This window comes from Lithobates pipiens, unplaced genomic scaffold, assembly GCF_037356315.1.
Source record: "Lithobates pipiens isolate NorthernLeopardFrog02 unplaced genomic scaffold, aLitPip1_a1.2 Scaffold_16, whole genome shotgun sequence".
Classification (NCBI taxonomy): domain Eukaryota; kingdom Metazoa; phylum Chordata; class Amphibia; order Anura; family Ranidae; genus Lithobates; species Lithobates pipiens.
The window spans coordinates 443,940,314-443,966,428 of NW_027507748.1; the positions used below are offsets into that span (position 1 = coordinate 443,940,314).

Below are 26,115 nucleotides of genomic sequence, written 5' to 3' on the forward strand. Positions count from 1 at the left end.
GAGGGGTATTTCTTTCCCGACCATGGCTAGGAAAGCAGAACTTTTCAGGTTATTGTTTCCAGCTCCTTCTCAACCGCTGTCATCTACCAGCACGGAACATGCTTTGGTGCATAATTCCTTGACGCAGATACATGCAGTATTAAATACACTCTCGACCTCCATGCTGCAGTTGCAGGATAGAATGGAGATTATTGAAGCCCACTCTATCAGTGTGGCAGCAACAGCCAGCATGGGGGTGCCTGCTGCACCCCCAGCTCCGGTTCTTCCAAGCCCAGCTACAGGTAATGTCCTATCATTACCTTCGGCAGCTCCTTCACCATTGGCAGTATTGCCTTCTGTATCCCCTGCCCATTTAATTCCTGCCAATATCAAAAAAGATATTTTAGAAGGAAAGGATGTCAACTTAGCCTCGCTACTAATAGCGACACAAGATGTTACGGAGAACAAATCTTTTGCTTGTGGAGAGGTGTCGGTGGTGCTCAAGACTAAGGATCCGAGGCTCAGTCGCAAACTCAGTGTGCCCGAATTTGTACTAGCGTTTGGCATCTTCAGAGACATTGTATGTTCAGTCAGTCCGGGTAGGAGGGAAGAGTTTGACTTATACCTGCATAAGGTGGTGGATTTGGCTCACAAGTACAGTGGCTTCACGTTTTACGATTATCATCGTTCATTTGCAGCAAAGGTAGCGGCTACTTGGGCTCAGTTTCAGGTGGTGACATGCTGGGGCAATATCGACATGGAAGTATTTTGCAGACATTTCGCTAGCCAAAAGTTTCCAGTATGTGCCAACTGCCAGTCATCAGCACACACCACAGCGTGGTGTCCAAACTGTGAGTCCTCCAGCCAACCGGGGACCTCCAAACCGGTGGCTGGTGGTTCTTCTGGTAGTTCAGGCCAGGTGGACAAAATGGGTAGACCTATTCGTTATCTGAGTAAAGCCCAGCTGTGCAACAATTACAATCACACTGGGTGCAATTACAACCAATGCAAAGTCTTTCCACACTCCTGATTGGGATGTGTACATAAGGCTGCATTCCCTCTGTCCGCCCTTGGATGTGATCCTGCAATCTTTCACGCATCTGCTGAGACCCTTATTATTTTTGTGTGTTTATATATAGACTATTACAAACTGTTACAATCATTGATTGCCTCTCTCTCCTTAGAATGCTCATCAAGCTCCTGAAGAAGCGAAACATGTAGAGTCAATGAGCTTCTAGTGAACATTATCTACTTAAAGAGGGATTCCACCTAAAAAAAAAAATATTAAAAGCCAGCAGCTATAAACACTACAGCTGCTGACTTTTAATAAATGGACACTCACCTGTCCCGGGTTCCAGCGATGCCGGCAGCCGAGTCCGATCGATCGCTCGGCTCTCGGCTGCTGCCGTCACCATTCTAGGTGAGGGAATCAGGAAGTGAAGCGAATCGGCTTCACTTCCCGGTTCCCTACTGCGCATGCGCGAGTCGCGCATCGCAATAGGAATTCTCCGCGCTGTCACTGGGACCCGTGTGTGTCCCAGCAGACAGCGCGGCAGGACAGGAAATGACATAGACTCCCACAGGAGTCTATGCCCGGAAGTGGGTGTAAATACCTGTCTTTGACAGGTATCTCCACCCCCCTCCCCCCTGTAAGGTGCCAATTGTGACACCGGAGGGGGGGGGAGGGTTCCGATTAGCGGAGGTTCGACTTTAGGGTGGAACCCCGCTTTAAGTCATACTTGTCCTATATGGCATGATTCTGACATTTAATGTCCACATTGAAGAGGCGTAGCTGCTATTGCAAATAGTTTTGCAATCTGACTGAGTCTGAGTGCAACTAGGATTGCCACCTGTCCAGTTTTGACCCGGACAGTTCAAGTTTGGACACATGTGCCCGGGATTCCACCCATCGGAAACCCGGGCACACATATCAACCGTCCTGTGGCAGACAGATCTCTGGCTCCGGGCGCAACAAACATCTGGGGTGCATGATCATCCTGTCCCATGCCTGCTATCAATGTTCACAAAGGGCAGTGGCAGGTGCTCTGTGATTGGCCAAGCAGGCTGCAGGTCATGTTAGGGACGGACCGGATGGCGGGCATGAATGTCTGTGAATAATTCGCCTGGGAGCCGTAGCTGCTGGTCACATGTGGATGTAGGGCTGCACTGTGCCTGGATAATCGCGCCAGCCCTGCATGCTCTGCAGTCCTAACTCATGCTGCATGTCATACACCTGATGTGTATGAGGTCCATCTCTCTTTCATCTGCCCTGTCAGCCGGCCCCCCTTCTCCTCTCTGTCAGACCTACTTTCTCCTCTCTGTCAGACCTACCTCTCTGTCAGACCCCCCTCTCCTTTCTGTCACCCCCCCCTTTCGCTCTGTCAAACCCCCCTTTAGCTCTGTCAGACCCCCCTTTCGCTCTGTCAGACCCCCTCTTTTCTCTGTCAAACACCCTTCTCTCTCTATCAGACCCCCCCCTCTCTCTCTCTCTGTCAGACCCCCCCCCCCGTGCTCTCTCTCTCTCTGTCAGACCCCCCTGCTCACTCTCTCTGTCAGACCCCCCGCTCTCTTGCTCCCTCTGTCAGACCTCCCGCTCTCTCACTCTCTCTGTCAGACCTCCCGCTCTCTCGCTCTCTCTGTCAGACCCCCCTCTCTCTGTCAGACCCCAACTCTCTCTCTCTCTCTTTGTCAGACCCTTCTCTCTCTCTCGCTCTCTCTGTCAGACACCCCTCTCTCTCTCTGAGACCCCCTCTCTCTCAAGCACCGCAGGCACGGTGTACTTATTTAAAAGCAATGCCGCTGCTGCTGCCTCACAGTGACAGGTGTGCCGATGACCCCACCCCCCCACCTGAATGGTCTCTTACTGTTCTGGGCTGAATCATGTGCCCGGGTTACAGGCAGTACAAAACCCAGGCATATGATGACCCGTACTGTCCAGGTAAATCCCGGACAGGTGGCAACCCTAGGCCCACTCCTTAAATATCTGACTGCAATAATTCTTATCCTCTGCCACAGTAAAGAAAATAGACAACTTCTTCTGGATGCATTTTAGCAAAAACAGCAGAACCAAGATGGCTCTTCTGTGCAGCCACTTCTGGTCAGGGATGGCCTTGGTATTATGTAAGGGATCGGTGCAACCAGAAAAGTGTGGACTGCAATAGAGAGAACCAAAAGCATGTAAAGTATAAATGATTTATTAATGGATAAGTAATTAACAAAAGTAAACACACTATTAATATGGCAAACAATAAAATAAACCAACCACGGTGACACACAATAATAACTATCCAAACCAAACGTATATATAAGATACAATCATAATCGTGAACAAGCCAGGGTCATACACGGGAGATCAAGCAGATAGGGCTGGGAGCAAGACAGGACAGAGAAAGATAACAGGAGTCAGGGAGAGCAGGCGGAAGGGATCGGGCTGCAGGTCTAGGGTCCAGGAACCAGTTCAGGGTCACAGGATACAGGCTAGCAAACACAGGTCAGGGCACAAGTCACCAATACCAAGGCAATGTGTGCAAGCATCTGCCAGGTATAAGTACACCTCCTGCAATCAGTCTCAGGTGAAGCCTGAATGCAGGAGATGATGAAGGCTCCAGACTGCTGGAAGACATCCGCTGGTTGACACCGGAACTGTGGCCCATAGATCTGGGAGTGATAGTGCCATCAGCAGGTGAAACTTTTCCTGACACACTCACTACTTTACATTGTAGCAAAGTGTCATTTGTTCAGTGTTGTCACATGAAAAGATATAATAAAATATTTACAATGTGAGGGGTGTACTCACTTTTGTAGGTATTTTGGTGTATCCCCACGGCAATCGAGTCTGCGGGACCCACGACCAAACTCACGAGAGTCCCGACCGGCACGCATGCGATGGCATGGAGGCGATTTTAAATGAACGTACCTGTACACCAATTTGCCTGTCCGTGCGCCATTCTGCTGACGTACATTGTCGTGTGCTGGTCGGGAAGTGGATAATCAAAAAAAAAGATCTTCGACTCATCTACTAATATATATATATATATATATATATAGCAATAAATCATACAGCAGTACTATTCAATCAAAATAATCTGTTATAAACTATAAGCAAATATATATATAGGTCTTCTGCTCTGCAGTCAAAGTTCCCAACATGTTCAGGAGGGTTCTGTTGAACCTTTCTGGTTGAGGGTCCCCTTGTGGGTAGTAGGGAGTAGTCCTGGACTTCTGTATGCCTAGTAGATCCAACAGTCTTTTTATCAGTGTGCTCCCAGAGTCACTTCCTTGGTCCAAATGTATCCGTCAGGGTAGACCATAATGGACGAAGAACTTTTCTACGAGGTCTTTGCTACTGTGGTTGCTTGCTGGTCTCTAGTAGGGAACACCTGGGCATAGTGGGTAAAGTGATCTGTAACTACTAAGATGTCCCCTTGCCCACTCAGGTCGGGTTCCAAACATAGGAAATCTATGCAGACCAGATCCATTGGCCCTTGGCCCATTGGGGCAGCCCTCTGGGGCAGAGTCTTCTGTTGTATGCACCTGATGCAGGAAGGACAATAGCTCTCCACTTCAGTCCTCATGTGAGACCAGTAGAACCTGCCCCTTATGAGTTGAAGAGTCCTCTCAGCTCCCAAATGACCATGGTGGTCATGCAGAGTGATCAGTGCCCTCTCTCTGTGTTGTTCCAGCAGGAGAAGTTGCCACTTCTCTTGGGGATCTTCAGAGGGGCCCCTTTGGTAGACCACCCCTTGTTGTAACTGTAACCGATCCCAGGTCTTACCTGAGGTCCTTTTTAGATAGCTGGAAAGAGCCTCTTGCATAATCTGGGAGACGTTACAATAACACCTGGATACCCCTACTGAGGACACTCCCACTTCTTCAGCTCGGGCCCCACCTTTTCCTTGCTGGCCTGTCCCTTCACAGGGGGCTCTTACTCCTTAAGGGGTAAGTTGAGTCCAGTCTTCTGAGAGGCTTTGGGAGTCATGGGGCCTCCTTGACAAGGCGTCCGCATCTCGGTTACCAACCCCTGGTCTGTACTTCAGGCTGAAGGTAAACGCAGAGAGAGCAGCCAACCACCTGTTGGCCGGTGGTGTCCAGCTTCGCAGTGGTGAGCAAATATGTGAGGGGGTTGTTATCTGTCTTAACTATGAACTCTGTCCCGTAAAGATAATCCTTTAACTTGCCCACTTCAGAGCTAGAAATTCAGTGAGTGGGATAGTTTCTTTCAGCAGATAGGCAATAGGCTGCAGACGTCCGTCATATTCCTGATAGAGCACTCCTCCTAGCCCGTCTCGGCTGGCATCCACATGTAGCTCTTAAGGTTTGTCCGGGTCTGCATAGGCCAGAACCAGAGCCAGAACCAGAGCAGTGGTAAGGCTCCACTTCAATTGTCTGAAGGCATCCTCACATTGTGCAGTCCACTGGTCCTGGATGGATTCTTTCTTCTTCCTGGGCCCTTCATCTGAGTCTGCACCAGCTTCTTCCTGGTTCTTCAGAAGCTCAGTGAGTGGGTGGGTTATTTTGGCAAACCCTTCCACGAACCTCCTGTAGTACGAGCAGAAACCTAGGAATGATCTCAGTTCGGTCACATTTGTAGGCCTGGGCCAAGAAGTGACAGCTTCCAATTTCTCAGGATCTGTTGCTACTCCCTCTTCAGACACAATGGGGCTGATTTACTAAGATGAATGCGCTGTGCCGGTTCATACCTACATTTGTGCACCAGATAAATTATCAAGTGAGCGTGTGAACCGGTGCATGCATAAGCGCAACACAAAATATGCTGGCGCAATTCATAATAGCACGCGCCGTATCATTAACAGTCCATTCACACAGGGGCAACACGACTTCCAGCGTGACTTTGGGAGACAACTTGGACACAACTTGAGTGTGAATCACAGAACGACTTGGGGCGACTTACAACACGACTTCAAAATCCATACCAGATCCGAGCACGCAACCTGGCAGGCCACAGGAAAAGAGGGGGGACGAGAGAGCGCCCCCCTCCTGAATCATACTAGGCCACATGCCCTCAACGGCCCGAGAACGAAGAAGAGACGCCGTGGAGGAAGATGCCTAACGAGAACACTGGAGCAAGAAGAAGCGGATCGGAGGAAGAAGATGGAGGAAGAAGAAGAAGATGAAGAAACAGAAGGATTAAGAAAAGAAGAAGACCAGAAGAAAGAAGATGAAAGAAGACTTTAATAAAGGACTTGTCAAAGACTGTCTCTTGTCATTTTTAACACCTTTGTCACTTTTTTGGTGAAATGGTAGGGGTACTTTTGCACCCCTTACCATTTCACACAGAAGGGGCCCAGGATCTGGGGGTCCCCTTGTTAAAGGGGGCTTCCAGATTCCGATAAGCCCCCTGCCGCAGACCCCCACAACCACCGGTCAGGGTTGTGGGGATGAGGTCCTTGTCCTCATCAACATGGGGACAAGATGCTTTGGGGGGACCCAAAAGCATCCTCCCAATGTTGAGGGCATGTGGCCTGGTACAGTTCAGGAGGGAGGGGGTGCTCTCACGCCCCCCCCCTCTTTTCCTGCAGCCTGCCAGGTTGCATGCTCGGATAAGGGTCTGGTATGGATTTTTTTTGGCGTGGGGTTCCCCTTAATATCCATACCAGACCTGAAGGGCCTGGTATGGACTGTCTTCTTTTTTTTTCTTTCTTAATGCTAACATGACCTGTGTGCAAATAGCTTTAAAAAAAACCCATAGAAGTGAACCAGTGCAAAAAAAAAAGTCAAGTTGAGAGGTGCGCCTGTTCAACTTATGCAAATGAACCTACGTGGCTCGACATTTACTAAGATTTTGCCGGCGCAGTGAACCAGAGCACTTGAACGGACACAAATGCCACTTGCGCATGCACAGTGCATAACTTGACCTGGCGCAGTTCCGAGTGTATTTGCAGTCGCAGCAAGCTTGCTCAGAGAAAGTTCATTTTCCGTTCTATTTGGGGCATAGATGTTACTTGGACAGTCATATCTATACTTCCTCACATCACCCCACATCACCCCCATAATATTGGCACTTCCAGCTTCTTTTAATTCTGAGTTAAAGATGCCGTGCTCCAGGTCTATAGCGGCGAACAGATCGCGGCCGTCCGTGCACCGGCATGCTCATAGTAAATGAGGATTTGCGCTGTGTTACAGGCGCAAATGCGCTGTGAATATAAAAATGGCCGTTGCGCATTGGTGTGCGCTGCAACTCATGGCGCAAATGCTTTGTAAATCAGCCCCAATGTGTCCTAGGTAGTTTACTGAGGGTTGGTAGAATTGGCATTTTTCCATGGAGAGCTTCATGCCTTCATCATAAAGCCTCTTCAGGACTTCCAGGCGTTCTTTGTGCTCTTCTAACATTCTCCCAAACACTATGATATCATCCAGGTATACCAGCATTTCAATCAGGTTCATGTCACCCACTGTCTTCTCCATTAATCTCTGTAAGGTTGCTGGGGCTCCAGACAGACCTTGCGGCATCTGATTGAACTCGAAGGAGTGATAAAAAAAAATGTTTTCCCTATCTTCAGGACACATTGGAATCTGACAGTACCCATTTTTTAGGTCCAGCACACTGAACCACTTCGCACCCGACAGGCTCTGCAAGGCATCCTCTATCCAAGGTGTGGTGTACTGGTCAGGAATGGTCCTCTGGTTTAGGGTCCTATAATCAATGCACAGCCGTAGGGACCCGTTCTTCTTCCTTACCACCACTATTGGAGAGGCGTAAGGACTCCGGGACTCTCTAATAGTGATGGCCGAACGGTTCGCCCGGCGGTCGTTTCGCGGCGAATTTCCGACTTTCGCCGTCCGCGGGTTCGAACGCCTTTTTCCGTCGTTCGCCCCGGCGGACTTACGTGTTTAATGTATACAAGAACTTTAACCTTTCGTGACACGTTTATCATGTGTTACAGGACAACCAATTGAGACATGACAGCTCATGGACACTTGGACATTCCCCCTAACCTATAAATACACCCGATCCGGTGGCCATTTTACATTCTTTCTTCTGTCACTGTAGGGAAAGGATCCTGTGTGGAGTAGGGACAGAGAAAACGCTAGCTATTTGGTACACAAAAGTTCTTTTCAGGACTGGTATAGGTGTTAGGTCAGCAGCCTGAGTTTCTTTTGTCAGTTTAGATAAAGGGACAGAGCGCTGTATGCTGCTATTTTAGGGACAGCTCAGCCAGATTAGTCTTTCTTCATCATCATCATCATCATCATCATTAGCTGTTACTATCAGGTCCACAAAAGAGCTGTTCCAGCTAATCGTTCCAGCCTACTCTTTTTTGCCAATTTGTATAGGGACAGGCAGGAAGCAGTGTGTCAGGCAGTGAGGATAATTTTAAAGACTTGCTGTTACTATTAGTTCCACAAAGGTTCTTTTCAGGACTGGTATCAGTGGTACGGTAATAGGCTTGTACACGTATAATATTCTTTCTTCCAAATATAGAAAGAATATTATACTTGACTGCTGCCCTTCTGCTGCAGTCTGCTAATCATTCACAACTCACTTGTTCCACAAAGCTCTTTATCAGGACTGGTAACTTGGTCTGTCTAGGGTGCTACGGTACATAGGCTTGGGTGCGGTACAGTCTGCTGTTCTGTAAGGACCGCTATCGGTCCACAATACATAGGGTTGCCGTGCACTACTGCTGACCGCTGCCCTATACTGCAGCAGTCCTTCATTGGTATAGGGACTGACGTACAGTCTGCTAATCACTAACACACAACCTGCTTGGTCCACAAAAGTTCTTATAAGGACTGGTAACTTGGTATAGGGTGCTACGGTACATAGGCCTGAGTGCGTTACAGTCTGCTGTTCTGTAAGGACCGCTATCGGTCCACAATACATAGGGTTGCCGTGCACTACTGCTGACCGCTGCCCTATACTGCAGCAGTCCTTCAGCGGTATAGGGACTGACGCACAGTCTGCTAAACACTAACACACAACCTGCTTGGTCCACAAAAGTTTTTATAAGGACTGGTAACTTGGTATAGGGTGCTACGGTACATAGGCCTGAGTGCGTTACAGTCTGCTGTTCTGTAAGGACCGCTATCGGTCCACAATACATAGGGTTGCCGTGCACTACTGCTGACCGCTGCCCTATACTGCAGCAGTCCTTCATTGGTATAGGGACTGACGTACAGTCTGCTAATCACTAACACACAACCTGCTTGGTCCACAAAAGTTCTTATAAGGACTGGTAACTTGGTATAGGGTGCTACGGTACATAGGCCTGAGTGCGTTACAGTCTGCTGTTCTGTAAGGACCGCTATCGGTCCACAATACATAGGGTTGCCGTGCACTACTGCTGACCGCTGCCCTATACTGCAGCAGTCCTTCATTGGTATAGGGACTGACGTACAGTCTGCTAATCACTAACACACAACCTGCTTGTTCCACAAAAGTTCTTATAAGGACTGGTAACTTGGTATAGGGTGCTACGGTACATAGGCCTGAGTGCGTTACAGTCTGCTGTTCTGTAAGGACCGCTATCGGTCCACAATACATAGGGTTGCCGTGCACTACTGCTGACCGCTGCCCTATACTGCAGCAGTCCTTCATTGGTATAGGGACTGACGTACAGTCTGCTAATCACTAACACACAACCTGCTTGGTCCACAAAAGTTCTTATAAGGACTGGTAACTTGGTATAGGGTGCTACGGTACATAGGCCTGAGTGCGTTACAGTCTGCTGTTCTGTAAGGACCGCTATCGGTCCACAATACATAGGGTTGCCGTGCACTACTGCTGACCGCTGCCCTATACTGCAGCAGTCCTTCAGCGGTATAGGGACTGACGCACAGTCTGCTAAACACTAACACACAACCTGCTTGGTCCACAAAAGTTTTTATAAGGACTGGTAACTTGGTATAGGGTGCTACGGTACATAGGCCTGAGTGCGTTACAGTCTGCTGTTCTGTAAGGACCGCTATCGGTCCACAATACATAGGGTTGCCGTGCACTACTGCTGACCGCTGCCCTATACTGCAGCAGTCCTTCATTGGTATAGGGACTGACGTACAGTCTGCTAATCACTAACACACAACCTGCTTGGTCCACAAAAGTTCTTATAAGGACTGGTAACTTGGTATAGGGTGCTACGGTACATAGGCCTGAGTGCAGTACAGTCTGCTGTTCTGTAAGGACCGCTATCGGTCCACAATACATAGGGTTGCCGTGCACTACTGCTGACCGCTGCCCTATACTGCAGCAGTCCTTCAGCGGTATAGGGACTGACGCACAGTCTGCTAAACACTAACACACAACCTGCTTGGTCCACAAAAGTTTTTATAAGGACTGGTAACTTGGTATAGGGTGCTACGGTACATAGGCCTGAGTGCGTTACAGTCTGCTGTTCTGTAAGGACCGCTATCGGTCCACAATACATAGGGTTGCCGTGCACTACTGCTGACCGCTGCCCTATACTGCAGCAGTCCTTCATTGGTATAGGGACTGACGTACAGTCTGCTAATCACTAACACACAACCTGCTTGGTCCACAAAAGTTCTTATAAGGACTGGTAACTTGGTATAGGGTGCTACGGTACATAGGCCTGAGTGCGTTACAGTCTGCTGTTCTGTAAGGACCGCTATCGGTCCACAATACATAGGGTTGCCGTGCACTACTGCTGACCGCTGCCCTATACTGCAGCAGTCCTTCAGCGGTATAGGGACTGACGCACAGTCTGCTAAACACTAACACACAACCTGCTTGGTCCACAAAAGTTCTTATAAGGACTGGTAACTTGGTATAGGGTGCTACGGTACATAGGCTTGAGTGCGGTACAGTCTGCTGTTCTGTAAGGACCGCTATCGGTCCACAATAGATAGGGTTGACGTGCACCACTGCTGACCGCTGCCCTATACTGCAGCAGTCCTTCAGCGGTATAGGGACTGACGTACAGTCTGCTAAACACTAATACACAACCTGCTTGGTCCACAAAAGTTCTTATAAGGACTGGTAACTTGGTATAGGGTGCTACGGTACATAGGCTTGAGTGCGGTACAGTCTGCTGTTCTGTAAGGACCGCTATAGGTCCACAATAGATAGGGTTGACGTGCACCACTGCTGACCGCTCACCTATACTGCAGCAGTCCTTCAGCGGTATAGGGACTAAGAGTTTTGTCACAGGGTCATTTAAAAAATGACATGCAGAGGAAGAGGCAGGCCCTTCCGCAGGGGTGGTAGGGGTAGGGCAGGAGCAACAGGCTTGAGCCAAAGTGGGAAGTTGCAGAAGGTGCGTTCAATTACTTTAAAGGATGCACCAGACTTGGTTGAGTGGCTCGCTCAGCCTTACTCTTCTGCACCCTCCTCATCCTCTCGATCTGCACCCTCTTCTTCACTCTCTGCTATGTGCACCCCCAAAGACACTACCACCAACAACACGACCACCACCACCACCACCACATACCTTCCGCTTGAGTCACTGGAATTATTTTCCGATCCATATCAAGAGGACATTTCTGATGCGCAGCCACTCTTGGTATTGGATCAGGAAGAGGAGGTAGCAACAAGCGCTACTCAGCAGTCTGACGCCAGTACCCAGATCAGCCCAAGGAGGAGGTTGGTCCCCGGTGTTGCTGCCTACTCTACTTATAGCGGTGGGGAAGGTGACGTTGATGATGACGTGTCTAGTGATGTCACGTGGGTGCCCACAAGAGAGGAAGAGGAGGGGAGTTCAGAGGGAGATATGGACCAGCAGATAGGGAGGAGAAGCAGCAATGACTTACATTGCACAGCAGGGACAAAGCAGACTGCAAATGTATCAGGAGCGAGTCATCGACCATGTACGGTCACATCTGGCGCTCCCAGGACACCGGCACATGGCTCCGCAGTGTGGGCTTTTTTTAACGTGTCCGCTGCTGACAATAGCGTTGCCATCTGCAATCTTTGCAGTCAACGCGTTAGTCGCGGTAAGCCCAATACTCACCTAGGGACGACCGCCTTAAGAAGGCACATGAGCAGCCATCACCGAGCCCAGTGGGAGCAACGGAACACACAAAGCCACACTGCAGGCTCTCACCGTCCAGCCTCGTCTTCTACTTCTCCTTCTCCTCTCTCCTCACAATTGTCCTCCACTCCACCTTCCATCACGCCAAGCTCACATTTTTCTGCAAAAAGGCAGGCTTCCGTGGGCCTAATGTTTGAGCGTAAAAAAATGATGACGCCGGATAACCCTCTTGCCCAACGGTTGGCGGCTGGCTTGTCAGAACTCATAGCCCGCCAACTACTGCCATATAAACTGGTGGACTCGGAGGCCTTTCGCAAATTTGTGGCCATTGGAACACCACAATGGAAGGTCCCAGGAAGGAAGTATTTCTCAGAGAAGGGCATCCCAGAGCTATATGGCCATGTTCAGCGGCAAGTGAATGTATCTCTGGCACACAGTGTCGGTGCCAAGATACATCTGACCACAGACACGTGGTCTAGCAAACACGGGCAGGGAAGGTATATCAGTTTTACTGCCCACTGGGTGAACCTTCTGACGGCCGTCAAGCATGTAACCCGTGGCACCCGTGTAGATTTGGTTTTACCGCCACGGATTGCATGCAGGCCTGACTCTTCTTCTCCTCCTCCTACTCCATCCTCCTCCCTCTCCTCCTCAGCTGCCTCCTCCTTTTCCGCTGCTAGCGTCTCTTCCACTGCACCGCCCAAGCTCCCCAGAACCTATTCCACATGCCAGGTGAGACGTTGCCATGCCGTGCTGCGTCTGTTGTGCCTGGAAGCAAAGAGCCACACTGGCCCGGCACTCCTTTCAGCTTTGCGTTCACAGGCAGATGAGTGGCTAACACCGCTCAATTTGACAGTTGGTAAAGTGGTGTGTGACAACGGTGCCAATCTGCTTAGCGCATTGAAACAGGGCAAAATCACGCACGTGCCGTGCATGGCACACGTCTTAAACTTGGTCGTGCAGCGATTCCTTGTCAAATACCCTGGGGTCCAGGACATCTTGCGGCAGGCAAGGAAAATCTCGGCCCATTTCAGAAGATCTTACACGGCCATGGCTCGCCTTGCTGACATTCAGCGGCGACACCATCTGCCGGTCAGACGTCTTATTTGCGATTGCCCGACGCGATGGAACTCAACCTTCTATATGCTTGATAGGCTGCTCCAGCAGAAACGTGCAGTTAACGTCTACCTGTATGAACTCTGCGAAAGAAACGGTTCTGGGGAGCTGGGTTTTTTTTCACCGCGCCAGTGGCTGCTCATGCGCGACACATGCAGACTTCTGCGGCCATTTGAGGAGATCACCAAACTGGTCAGTCGCAGCCATGGCGCCATCAGTGACATGGTACCTTATGCCTTCTTTCTGGAGCGTGCATTGCGTCGTGTCATTGATCAGGCTGTGGAGGAGCAGGAGCGGGAAGATGAGGAAGTCGCAATGCTGGATGAATTCCCAGGGGGGGCTACTCTATCTGAGACAAGTCAACAACAGGAGTCTGATGAGGAGTCAGAGGAGGATGGTGCCGGGGCGGATGAGCAGGAGCAAGAAGAGCATGCTTTAAACCTTTCTGGGATCCCTGTTGTGCGAGGATGGGGAGAGGAGAATGAAGAGGACGACATTATCCTGGATGATGAGCAGGAGCCAGGCCACCACACCGCTTCCACTTTAGTGCAAATGGGGGCCTTCATGCTCCAGTGTTTTAATAGGGACCCCCGTATAAAAAGCATGAGGGTCAAGGACCAGTACTGGGTGGCAACGTACTTAGACCCCCGGTACAAACACAAAATGGCGGAAATGTTACCGCCGTCGCAGAGGGCTGTCAGAATGCAGCACTTCCAGGCCTTGCTTCGAGAAATGCTGCATTCTGCTTTTGCGTGCGCTGGCAGAGGAGCAATTCCCACTCCCAGAGAAGGATTTGCGGGTACCAATCCAACAGCGCCTGCAAGAAGAGGCCGGTTTGAAGATGTGTTGGTGACTTCGGATATGAGGTCATTCTTTCAGCCGACCCATCGACAGGTGTCATCCGGATCCAGCATCAGGGAACGCCTAGACCGTCAGGTGTCCGACTACATTGGGTTAACGGCCGATGTGGACGCTCTGAGGAGTGATGAACCCCTAGACTACTGGGTGGGCAGGCTTGACCTCTGGCCAGAGCTTGCCCAATTTGCAATCGAACTGTTGGCTTGCCCCTCATCCAGTGTCCTGTCCGAAAGGACGTTCAGCGCAGCAGGGGGGATTGTGACCGATAAGCGTACTCGCCTAGCTCACCACAGTGTTAACTACCTCACATTTCTAAAAATGAATGAGGCATGGATCTCGGAGGAATTCAACACATGTGATCAGTAGACCATGTATATGTCTATAAACAATTTTTGGAATCAAGCACACAGACCTTCTTAATTCATTTGGCTCACTTCCCTGACCCAAAAAAGCACACCGTACTATATGCCCCTACCCTCCTCTTTGAAGAGGTTGAGCGGTGTCATATTTCTACTGGGGCTGCTTATTATGAGGGGTTCCCACCATCCCTGTGCTGTGCTGACTTCCTCCTGGGTGTTCTTATTATGAGGGGCTCCCACCATCCCTGTGCTGTGCTGACTTCCTCCTGGGGGTTCTTATTATGAGGGGATCACACCATCCCTGTGCTGTGCTGACTTCCTCCTGGGGCTGCTTACGGTGCTGCTGTCAGCGCTGTATGTCACGGAGCTGCTGTCAGCGCTGTATGTCACGGAGCTGCTGTCAGCGCTGTATGTCACGGAGCTGCTGTCAGCGCTGTATGTCACGGAGCTGCTGTCAGCGCTGTATGTCACGGAGCTGCTGTCAGCGCTGTATGTCACGGAGCTGCTGTCAGCGCTGTATGTCACGGAGCTGCTGTCAGCGCTGTATGTCACGGAGCTGCTGTCAGCGCTGTATGTCACGGAGCTGCTGTCAGCGCTGTATGTCACGGAGCTGCTGTCAGCGCTGTATGTCACGGTGCTGCTGTCAGCGCTGTATGTCACGGAGCTGCTGTCAGCGCTGTATGTCACGGAGCTGCTGTCAGTGCTGTATGTCACGGAGCTGCTGTCAGCGCTGTATGTCACGGAGCTGCTGTCAGCGCTGTATGTCACGGAGCTGCTGTCAGCGCTGTATGTCACGGTGCTGCTGTCAGCGCTGTATGTCACGGAGCTGCTGTCAGCGCTGTATGTCACGGAGCTGCTGTCAGCGCTGTATGTCACGGAGCTGCTGTCAGCGCTGTATGTCACGGAGCTGCTGTCAGCGCTGTATGTCACGGAGCTGCTGTCAGCGCTGTATGTCACGGTGCTGATGTCAGTGCTCTGTATTACGGTGCTGCTGTCAGTGCTCTGTATCTCCTGCACCCTCTTGTTTGCCTACCCTGGTCCCTGACCTTCCCTCTCCTCCATTGCCTTCATTAGCTCCATAGTCCTGAATTGTCAGAACAATTTCCCAAATAAAAAAAAAATGCTTGTAGTTATCGATCCCAAATTCACCTCATACATGTATTATGCTATTGTCCAGGTGGTGGGACTACGTGCTACCCCCTAATAATTACCCCGTGGCCGCAAATTCGACCTAAAGGTTTGCGAAATTCGCCTCCCATTGAAGTCAATGGAGCCCGCGGCGAACGGTCGTTTTCGCGAACGTTTGTGTCCGTTCGCGTTTCGCGTTCGCGAAACGTCCCGTCGGAAGTTCGTCCATCACTACTCTCTAATAATGCCATCCTTTTGAGTTCAGCCAGCTGTTCCCTCAAGTCTTCAAGATCCCCCAGTGGGATTAGTCTCACTCTCTCTCGAAAGGGCTTGTCTTCTTCCAGTCGAATTTGGTGGGTCGCAGTCTTCGCCAGCCCCACATCAAACTCACTTGTAGAGAAAGCTGACTTCCACTTCAGGAGTTGGGCTTTAGCTCGCTTCATCCAGGCAGGAGTAAGAGGTGCATTCTTCAGTAGTGATGGACGAACTTCCGACGGGACGTTTCGCGAACGCGAAACGCGAACGGGCACAAACGTTCGCGAAAACGACCGTTCGCCGCGGGCTCCATTGACTTCAATGGGAGGCGAATTTCGCAAACCTTTAGGTCGAATTTGCGGCCACGGGGTAATTATTAGGGGGTAGCACGTAGTCCCACCACCTGGACAATAGCATAATACATGTATGAGGTGAATTTGGGATCGATAACTACAAGCATTTTTTTTTTATTTGGGAAATTGTTCTGACAATTCAGGACTATGGAGCTAATGAAGGCAATGGAGGAGAGGGAAGGTCAGGGACCAGGGTAGGCAAACAAGAGGGTGCAGGAGATACAGAGCACTGACAGCAGCACCGTAATACAGAGCACTGACATCAGCACCGTGACATACAGCGCTGACAGCAGCTCCGTGACATACAGCGCTGACAGCAGCTCCGTGACATACAGCGCTGACAGCAGCTCCGTGACATACAGCGCTGACAGCAGCTCCGTGACATACAGCGCTGACAGCAGCTCCGTGACATACAGCGCTGACAGCAGCACCGTGACATACAGCGCTGACAGCAGCTCCGTGACATACAGCGCTGACAGCAGCTCCGTGACATACAGCGCTGACAGCAGCTCCGTGACATACAGCACTGACAGCAGCTCCGTGACATACAGCGCTGACAGCAGCTCCGTGACATACAGCGCTGACAGCAGCACCGTGACATACAGCGCTGACAGCAGCTCCGTGACATACAGCGCTGACAGCAGCTCCGTGACATACAGCGCTGACAGCAGCTCCGTGACATACAGCACTGACAGCAGCTCCGTGACATACAGCGCTGACAGCAGCTCCGTGACATACAGCGCTGACAGCAGCACCGTGACATACAGCGCTGACAGCAGCTCCGTGACATACAGCGCTGACAGCAGCTCCGTGACATACAGCGCTGACAGCAGCTCCGTGACATACAGCGCTGACAGCAGCTCCGTGACATACAGCGCTGACAGCAGCTCCGTGACATACAGCGCTGACAGCAGCTCCGTGACATACAGCGCTGACAGCAGCTCCGTGACATACAGCGCTGACAGCAGCTCCGTGACATACAGCGCTGACAGCAGCACCGTAAGCAGCCCCAGGAGGAAGTCAGCACAGCACAGGGATGGTGTGATCCCCTCATAATAAGAACCCCCAGGAGGAAGTCAGCACAGCACAGGGATGGTGGGAGCCCCTCATAATAAGAACCCCCAGGAGGAAGTCAGCACAGCACAGGGATGGTGGGAGCCCCTCATAATAAGAACACCCAGGAGGAAGTCAGCACAGCACAGGGATGGTGGGAACCCCTCATAATAAGCAGCCCCAGTAGAAATATGACACCGCTCAACCTCTTCAAAGAGGAGGGTAGGGGCATATAGTACGGTGTGCTTTTTTGGGTCAGGGAAGTGAGCCAAATGAATTAAGAAGGTCTGTGTGCTTGATTCCAAAAATTGTTTATAGACATATACATGGTCTACTGATCACATGTGTTGAATTCCTCCGAGATCCATGCCTCATTCATTTTTAGAAATGTGAGGTAGTTAACACTGTCGTGAGCTAGGCGAGTACGCTTATCGGTCACAATCCCCCCTGCTGCGCTGAACGTCCTTTCGGACAGGACACTGGATGAGGGGCAAGCCAACAGTTCGATTGCAAATTGGGCAAGCTCTGGCCAGAGGTCAAGCCTGCCCACCCAGTAGTCTAGGGGTTCATCACTCCTCAGAGCGTCCACATCGGCCGTTAACCCAATGTAGTCGGACACCTGACGGTCTAGGCGTTCCCTGATGCTGGATCCGGATGACACCTGTCGATGGGTCGGCTGAAAGAATGACCTCATATCCGAAGTCACCAACACATCTTCAAACCGGCCTCTTCTTGCAGGCGCTGTTGGATTGGTACCCGCAAATCCTTCTCTGGGAGTGGGAATTGCTCCTCTGCCAGCGCACGCAAAAGCAGAATGCAGCATTTCTCGAAGCAAGGCCTGGAAGTGCTGCATTCTGACAGCCCTCTGCGACGGCGGTAACATTTCCGCCATTTTGTGTTTGTACCGGGGATCTAAGTACGTTGCCACCCAGTACTGGTCCTTGACCCTCATGCTTTTTATACGGGGGTCCCTATTAAAACACTGGAGCATGAAGGCCCCCATTTGCACTCAAGCGGAAGGTATGTGGTGGTGGTGGTGTTGTTGGTGGTAGTGTCTTTGGGGGTGCACATAGCAGAGAGTGAAGAAGAGGGTGCAGATCGAGAGGATGAGGAGGGTGCAGAAGAATAAGGCTGAGTGAGCCACTCAACCAAGTCTGGTGCGTCCTTTAAAGTAATTGAACGCACCTTCTGCAACTTCCCACTTTGGCTCAAGGCTGTTGCTCCTGCCCTACCCCTACCACCCCTGCGGAAGGGCCTGCCTCTTCCTCTGCCTGTCATTTTTTAAATCACCCTGTGACAAAACTCTTAGTCCCTATACCGCTGAAGGACTGCTGCAGTATAGGGCAGCGGTCAGCAGTAGTGCACGTCAACCCTATGTATTGTGGACCGATAGCGGTCCTTACAGAACAGCAGACTGTACTGCACTCAGGCCTATGTACCGTAGCACCCTATACCAAGTTACCAGTCCTTATAAAAACTTTTGTGGACCAAGCAGGTTGTGTGTTAGTGATTAGCAGACTGTACGTCAGTCCCTATACCAATGAAGGACTGCTGCAGTATAGGGCAGCGGTCAGCAGTAGTGCACGGCAACCCTATGTATTGTGGACCGATAGCGGTCCTTACAGAACAGCAGACTGTACTGCACTCAGGCCTATGTACCGTAGCACCCTATACCAAGTTACCAGTCCTTATAAGAACTTTTGTGGACCAAGCAGGTTGTGTGTTAGTGATTAGCAGACTGTACGTCAGTCCCTATACCAATGAAGGACTGCTGCAGTATAGGGCAGCGGTCAGCAGTAGTGCACGTCAACCCTATGTATTGTGGACCGATAGCGGTCCTTACAGAACAGCAGACTGTACTGCACTCAGGCCTATGTACCGTAGCACCCTATACCAAGTTACCAGTCCTTATAAAAACTTTTGTGGACCAAGCAGGTTGTGTGTTAGTGATTAGCAGACTGTACGTCAGTCCCTATACCAATGAAGGACTGCTGCAGTATAGGGCAGCGGTCAGCAGTAGTGCACGGCAACCCTATGTATTGTGGACCGATAGCGGTCCTTACAGAACAGCAGACTGTACTGCACTCAGGCCTATGTACCGTAGCACCCTATACCAAGTTACCAGTCCTTATAAGAACTTTTGTGGACCAAGCAGGTTGTGTGTTAGTGTTTAGCAGACTGTGCGTCAGTCCCTATACCGCTGAAGGACTGCTGCAGTATAGGGCAGCGGTCAGCAGTAGTGCACGGCAACCCTATGTATTGTGGACCGATAGCGGTCCTTACAGAACAGCAGACTGTAACGCACTCAGGCCTATGTACCGTAGCACCCTATACCAAGTTACCAGTCCTTATAAGAACTTTTGTGGACCAAGCAGGTTGTGTGTTAGTGATTAGCAGACTGTACGTCAGTCCCTATACCAATGAAGGACTGCTGCAGTATAGGGCAGCGGTCAGCAGTAGTGCACGGCAACCCTATGTATTGTGGACCGATAGCGGTCCTTACAGAACAGCAGACTGTAACGCACTCAGGCCTATGTACCGTAGCACCCTATACCAAGTTACCAGTCCTTATAAGAACTTTTGTGGACCAAGCAGGTTGTGTGTTAGTGATTAGCAGACTGTACGTCAGTCCCTATACCAATGAAGGACTGCTGCAGTATAGGGCAGCGGTCAGCAGTAGTGCACGGCAACCCTATGTATTGTGGACCGATAGCGGTCCTTACAGAACAGCAGACTGTACTGCACTCAGGCCTATGTACCGTAGCACCCTATACCAAGTTACCAGTCCTTATAAGAACTTTTGTGGACCAAGCAGGTTGTGTGTTAGTGTTTAGCAGACTGTGCGTCAGTCCCTATACCGCTGAAGGACTGCTGCAGTATAGGGCAGCGGTCAGCAGTAGTGCACGGCAACCCTATGTATTGTGGACCGATAGCGGTCCTTACAGAACAGCAGACTGTAACGCACTCAGGCCTATGTACCGTAGCACCCTATACCAAGTTACCAGTCCTTATAAGAACTTTTGTGGACCAAGCAGGTTGTGTGTTAGTGATTAGCAGACTGTACGTCAGTCCCTATACCAATGAAGGACTGCTGCAGTATAGGGCAGCGGTCAGCAGTAGTGCACGGCAACCCTATGTATTGTGGACCGATAGCGGTCCTTACAGAACAGCAGACTGTAACGCACTCAGGCCTATGTACCGTAGCACCCTATACCAAGTTACCAGTCCTTATAAGAACTTTTGTGGACCAAGCAGGTTGTGTGTTAGTGATTAGCAGACTGTACGTCAGTCCCTATACCAATGAAGGACTGCTGCAGTATAGGGCAGCGGTCAGCAGTAGTGCACGGCAACCCTATGTATTGTGGACCGATAGCGGTCCTTACAGAACAGCAGACTGTAACGCACTCAGGCCTATGTACCGTAGCACCCTATACCAAGTTACCAGTCCTTATAAGAACTTTTGTGGACCAAGCAGGTTGTGTGTTAGTGTTTAGCAGACTGTGCGTCAGTCCCTATACCGCTGAAGGACTGCTGCAGTATAGGGCAGCGGTCAGCAGTAGTGCACGGCAACCCTATGTATTGTGGACCGATAGCGGTCCTTACAGAACAGCAGACTGTACTGCACTCAGGCCTATGTACCGTAGCACCCTATACCAAGTTACCAGTCCTTATAAGAACTTTTGTGGACCAAGCAGGTTGTGTGTTAGTGTTTAGCAGACTGTGCGTCAGTCCCTATACCGCTGAAGGACTGCTGCAGTATAGGGCAGCGGTCAGCAGTAGTGCACGGCAACCCTATGTATTGTGGACCGATAGCGGTCCTTACAGAACAGCAGACTGTAACGCACTCAGGCCTATGTACCGTAGCACCCTATACCAAGTTACCAGTCCTTATAAGAACTTTTGTGGACCAAGCAGGTTGTGTGTTAGTGATTAGCAGACTGTACGTCAGTCCCTATACCAATGAAGGACTGCTGCAGTATAGGGCAGCGGTCAGCAGTAGTGCACGGCAACCCTATGTATTGTGGACCGATAGCGGTCCTTACAGAACAGCAGACTGTAACGCACTCAGGCCTATGTACCGTAGCACCCTATACCAAGTTACCAGTCCTTATAAGAACTTTTGTGGACCAAGCAGGTTGTGTGTTAGTGATTAGCAGACTGTACGTCAGTCCCTATACCAATGAAGGACTGCTGCAGTATAGGGCAGCGGTCAGCAGTAGTGCACGGCAACCCTATGTATTGTGGACCGATAGCGGTCCTTACAGAACAGCAGACTGTACTGCACTCAGGCCTATGTACCGTAGCACCCTATACCAAGTTACCAGTCCTTATAAGAACTTTTGTGGACCAAGCAGGTTGTGTGTTAGTGTTTAGCAGACTGTGCGTCAGTCCCTATACCGCTGAAGGACTGCTGCAGTATAGGGCAGCGGTCAGCAGTAGTGCACGTCAACCCTATGTATTGTGGACCGATAGCGGTCCTTACAGAACAGCAGACTGTAACGCACTCAGGCCTATGTACCGTAGCACCCTATACCAAGTTACCAGTCCTTATAAGAACTTTTGTGGACCAAGCAGGTTGTGTATTAGTGTTTAGCAGACTGTGCGTCAGTCCCTATACCGCTGAAGGACTGCTGCAGTATAGGGCAGCGGTCAGCAGTAGTGCACGGCAACCCTATCTATTGTGGACCGATAGCGGTCCTTACAGAACAGCAGACTGTACCGCACCCAAGCCTATGTACCGTAGCACCCTAGACAGACCAAGTTACCAGTCCTGATAAAGAGCTTTGTGGAACAAGTGAGTTGTGAATGATTAGCAGACTGCAGCAGAAGGGCAGCAGTCAAGTATAATATTCTTTCTATATTTGGAAGAAAGAATATTATACGTGTACAAGCCTATTACCGTACCACTGATACCAGTCCTGAAAAGAACCTTTGTGGAACTAATAGTAACAGCAAGTCTTTAAAATTATCCTCACTGCCTGACACACTGCTTCCTGCCTGTCCCTATACAAATTGGCAAAAAAGAGTAGGCTGGAACGATTAGCTGGAACAGCTCTTTTGTGGACCTGATAGTAACAGCTAATGATGATGATGATGATGATGATGAAGAAAGACTAATCTGGCTGAGCTGTCCCTAAAATAGCAGCATACAGCGCTCTGTCCCTTTATCTAAACTGACAAAAGAAACTCAGGCTGCTGACCTAACACCTATACCAGTCCTGAAAAGAACTTTTGTGTACCAAATAGCTAGCGTTTTCTCTGTCCCTACTCCACACAGGATCCTTTCCCTACAGTGACAGAAGAAAGAATGTAAAATGGCCACCGGATCGGGTGTATTTATAGGTTAGGGGGAATGTCCAAGTGTCCATGAGCTGTCATGTCTCAATTGGTTGTCCTGTAACACATGATAAACGTGTCACGAAAGGTTAAAGTTCTTGTATACATTAAACACGTAAGTCCGCCGGGGCGAACGACGGAAAAAGGCGTTCGAACCCGCGGACGGCGAAAGTCGGAAATTCGCCGCGAAACGACCGCCGGGCGAACCGTTCGGCCATCACTATTCTTCAGGGAGAATTCTTCCTGGAGAGTCTCTCCAGCTTGTTCTCCCATTGAGCTGCATGTCGAGACTACAGTTGCTTGGCTGGCCTGTCCTAACAGTATTCTGGCTTGTACCCTCACTGGCACTGCTGCTATGTTGTGGACACTGACTGAAATCTTGCCGTGATTCCTCTTCAATGCCTTGGTTGGCAATACTTCAGGGATAAGTTCTAACCCTCTATGTTCTTCTTGGTTTGAAGTCTCAAGAACAATGAAAGGGCCCGGTCTTTTTCAGCTTAACTTGATGGAGGCTCTCAGGCAGACTACTTCACCTGGCTGAACCAGTCTCTCTTTCTTGTCCAGAAGCCAGATTTTTCCCCCTCCCTCTTCTGTGGCCTTCTCTTCTTGTTTAAGGTCTCGGCTAGGGATGAGCTTCATGTTCGACTCGAACATCGGTCGTTCGTGCGTTCGCCGAATTCCGAACGTTTGGGCTGTTCGCGGCAAAATTCGTGTGGCCCACAATGCACTGCGATGGCGCAATGCATTGCTGTCTCACGATTGGCCAAGCATGCACTGTGACCCCGCATGCTTGGCCAATCGCAGCGCCAGTAGCGAGGAGAGCAATGGTTGGCCACAGGCATCCTGCCTGTGGCCAATCATAGCTCAGACTGTGTAGTGCACGCCCCACACTATATAAAGCTGCCTTTCAGGCGGCCTCGTGTAGTGTTTGTTAGCATCTGAAGCAGTGGGTGTTCTGTGTACCTTCAACACAGTTACACACCAATCGTTTTTGGCTGATTTACTATTTTGCTCTTGTGTAGTGGTTACTGTCTGTGCCCTGACCGCAGTATACACCACTATATTCACCTCACCTATATAGCTAGTGATCTAGCTTTAATAATAGAGCTTGCAGTCAGTAGTGTTAGTGCGTGCTGTCTGCGTGCTCTGTACCCAGTACATACCACTATATACACCTACAAAGCTGTTCTCTATTTGAGCCCGATTGTCATTTGCTGGAGTTATTGGAAGTTGTGTGTGCCTCCAGCACAGCACAGTATACATCTGTATATACCCCTTTAACTCTGCTGTTTTCTTGTTATTGTCTGCTTGCCCTGACCGCAGTATACACCGTGATATTCACCTCACCTATATAGCTAGTGGTCCATCTTTAACAATAGAGCTTGCAGTCAGTAGTGTCACTCAGGAGATAGTGCGTGCTGTGTGCCTGCTCTGTACCCAGTACATACCGCTATTATCCACCTACATAGCTGTTCTCTATTTGGGCCCGATTGACATCTGCTGGAGTTATTGGAAGTTGTGTGTGCTTCCAGCACAGCACAGTATACATCTGTATATACCCCTTTAACTCTGCTGTTTTCTTGTTATTGTCTGCGTGCCCTGACCGCAGTATACACCGTGATATTCACCTCACCTATATAGCTAGTGGTCCATCTTTAACAATAGAGCTTGCAGTCAGTAGTGTCACTCAGGAGATAGTGCGTGCTGTGTGCCTGCTCTGTACCCAGTACATACCGCTATTATCCACCTACATAGCTGTTCTCTATTTGGGCCCAATTGACATCTGCTGGAGTTATTGGAAGTTGTGTGTGCTTCCAGCACAGCACAGTATACATCTGTATATACCCCTTTAACTCTGCTGTTTTCTTGTTATTGTCTGCGTGCCCTGAACGCAGTATATACCGTGATATTCACCTCACCTATATAGCTAGTGGTCCATCTTTAACAATAGAGCTTGCAGTCAGCAGTGTCACTCAGGAGATAGTGCGTGCTGTGTGCCTGCTCTGTACCCAGTACATACCGCTATTATCCACCTACATAGCTGTTCTCTATTTGGGCCCGATTGACATCTGCTGGAGTTATTGGAAGTTGTGTGTGCTTCCAGCACAGCACAGTATACATCTGTATATACCCCTTTAACTCTGCTGTTTTCTGGTTATTGTCTGCGTGCCCTGACCGCAGTATACACCGTGATATTCACCTCACCTATATAGCTAGTGGTCCATCTTTAACAATAGAGCTTGCAGTCAGTAGTGTCACTCAGGAGTAGTGATGGACGAACTTCCGACGGGACGTTTCGCGAACGCGAAATGCGAACGGACCCAAACGTTCGCGAAACCGACCGTTCGCCGCGGGCCCCATTGACTTCAATGGGAGGCGAACTTTGCAAACCTTCATGTCGAATTTGCGGCCACGTGGTAATTATTAGGGGGTAAAACGTAGTCCCACCATCTGGACAATGACATAATACATGTATGAGGTGAATTTGGGATCGATAACTACAAGCATTTTTATTTTATTTGGGAAATTGTTCTAACAATTCAGGACTATGGAGCTAATGAAGGCAATGGAGGAGAGGGAAGGTCAGGGACCAGGGTAGGCAAAGAAGAGGGTGCAGGAGATGATCACCAGCAGCGTGACATACCGGAATGACACATGCACCGTGATAGAGGCATCTGACAGCAGCACCGTAATACAGAGCACTGACAGCAGCACCGTGACATACAGCGCTGACAGCAGCACCGTGACATACAGCGCTGACAGCAGCACCGTGACATACAGCGCTGACAGCAGCACCGTGACATACAGCGCTGACAGCAGCACCGTGACATACAGCGCTGACAGCAGCACCGTGACATACAGCGCTGACAGCAGCACCGTGACATACAGCGCTGACAGCAGCACCGTGACATACAGCGCTGACAGCAGCACCGTGACATACAGCGCTGACAGCAGCACCGTGACATACAGCGCTGACAGCAGCACCGTGACATACAGCGCTGACAGCAGCACCGTGACATACAGCGCTGACAGCAGCACCGTGACATACAGCACTGACAGCAGCACCGTAAGCAGCCCCAGGAGGAAGTCAGCACAGCACAGGGATGGTGTGATCCCCTCATAATAAGAACCCCCAGGAGGAAGTCAGCACAGCACAGGGATAGTGTGATCCCTTCATAATAAGAACCCCCAGGAGGAAGTCAGCACAGCACAGGGATATCATAAGCAGCCCCAGTAGAAATATGACACCGCTCAACCTCTTCAAAGAGGAGGGTAGGGGCATATAGTACGGTGTGCTTTTTTGGGTCAAGGAAGTGAGCCAAATGAATTAAGAAGGTCTGTGTGCTTGATTAAAAAAATAGTTTATAGACATATACATGGTCTACTGGTCACATGTGTTGAATTCCTCCGAGATCCATGCCTCATTCATTTTTAGAAATGTGAGGTAGTTAACACTGTGGTGAGCTAGGCGAGTACGCTTATCGGTCACAATCCCCCCTGCTGCGCTGAACGTCCTTTCGGACAGGACACTGGATGAGGGGCAAGCCAACAGTTCGATTGCAAATTGGGCAAGCTCTGGCCAGAGGTCAAGCCTGCCCACCCAGTAGTCTAGGGGTTCATCACTCCTCAGAGCGTCCACATCGGCCGTTAACCCAATGTAGTCGGACACCTGACGGTCTAGGCGTTCCCTGATGCTGGATCCGGATGACACCTGTCGATGGGTCGGCT

The 26,115-nt window shown here is 50.2% G+C and overlaps 1 protein-coding gene across 2 annotated transcripts in view; it reads left to right on the forward strand.

Annotated features, from left to right (window-relative positions):
* The window catches only part of LOC143983254 (uncharacterized), a 78,815-nt gene that overhangs the window by 34,237 nt on the left and 18,463 nt on the right, over nucleotides 1–26,115 (forward strand). The window lies entirely within an intron of this gene.